The 1,586-nt window shown below is 48.2% G+C and overlaps 1 pseudogene; it reads left to right on the plus strand.

Moving 5' to 3' along the window:
* Positions 1–85: 85 nt before the first annotated feature.
* Positions 86–1,172, plus strand: LOC114034855 (annotated as a pseudogene).
* Positions 1,173–1,586: the final 414 nt, after the last annotated feature.

Consider the following 1,586-nt stretch of genomic DNA (forward strand, 5'->3'; position numbering starts at 1 on the left):
TCTCTCTCTCTCTCTCTCTCTCTCTCTCTCTCTCTCTCTCCCCGAAGGGTTTAAACTCACCACTTCAAAGTTCACCATAGATGATAATATTGCTGTTCTCGCTGTTGACAATGGCTCTGGAATGTGCAAAGCTGGCTTTGCAGGAGATGATGCCCCTCAGGCTGTCTTCCCTTCCATTGCTAGGTGCCCCAGACATCAGGGTGTGGTGATGGGCATGGGCCAGAAAGACAGCTATGTGGGGGATGAGGCCCAGAGCAAGAGAGGTATTCTGACCCTGAGATACCTCCTTGAACATGGGATGACATGGAGAAGACCTGGCATCGTACTTCCTACAGTGAGCTCTGTGTGGCCCTTGAAGAGCACCCTGTGCTGCTTACAGAAACCACCCTGAACCTCAAGGCCAACAGAGAAAAGATGATTCCGATTACGTCTGAGACCTTCAACACACCCAGGTGTGTACATTGCCATCCAGGCTGTGCCGTCCCTGTATGCCTCTGGTTGTACCACTGGTATTGTGATGGACTCTGGTGATGGTGTGACCCACACTGTGCCCATCTATGAAGATTATATCCTTCCCCATGCCATCCTCTATCTGGTTCTGGCTGGCCGTGATCTGACAGACTACCTCATGATGATCCTGCCCCAGAGAGGGTACGCTTTCACTACCACAGCTGAGAGGGAAATTGTGCTGGACATCAAGGAGAAGCTGTGTTACGTTGCCCTAGACTTTGAACAGGAGATGGCCACTGCTGCATCTAATTCCTCTCTGGAAAAGAGCTCTGAGCTCCCTGATGGTCAGATTATCACCACTGGCAACAAGATGTTCCGATGCCCAGAAGCTCTCTTCCAACCATCTTTCTTAGGTATGGAATCCTGTGGAATCCATCATGAAGTGTGACATTGACATCCACAAGGATTTATATGCCAATACCGTATCGTCTGGTGCTACCCCCATGTACCCAGGTATTGCCTACAGGGTGCAGAAGGAGGTTACAGCCCTAGCTCCCAGCACGATGAAAATCAAGTCCACTGCCCCACCTGAGCGCAAATACTCTGTCAGGACTGGAGGCTCCATCCTGGCTGCTCTTTCCACCTTCCAGCAGAGGCAGATCAACAAGCAGGGGCATGATGAATCTGGGCCATCCATTGTCTACTGCTTCCAAATGGACTAGGGGTGGAGTTGCGTTTTTTTGTCAAAGGGTGTGACATGATAATTGTCCCCCCAAAAAAGAGAGAGAGAGATGAGATTAGCATAGCTTTATTTGTTTTTGTTTTTTTGTTGAGGTTTTTGGGGTTTTGGGGGGTTTTTTTGGCATTTGACTCAGGATTTAAAAACTGGAACAGTGAATGTAATGAGCAGTCTAAGTGTGTTGGAGGCAAACATCCCCAAAGTTCTACAGTGCATCTTCAGGACTCTGATTGTACATTTGTTTGGTTTTTTTAATAATCATTCCAAATATGGCATAATGCATTGTTACAGGGTTACAAGCCTCTGTGAAGGCTGTCCTCTGCTAGAGCAACGGAGCTAGGTAACAAAAATCCAGATGGGGAGGGGAGAGGGAGAAAGGTACTAGTATTGCTTTACA

Source organism: Vombatus ursinus, unplaced genomic scaffold (assembly GCF_900497805.2).
Source record: "Vombatus ursinus unplaced genomic scaffold, bare-nosed wombat genome assembly UNPS02000323.1, whole genome shotgun sequence".
Lineage (NCBI taxonomy): Eukaryota > Metazoa > Chordata > Mammalia > Diprotodontia > Vombatidae > Vombatus > Vombatus ursinus.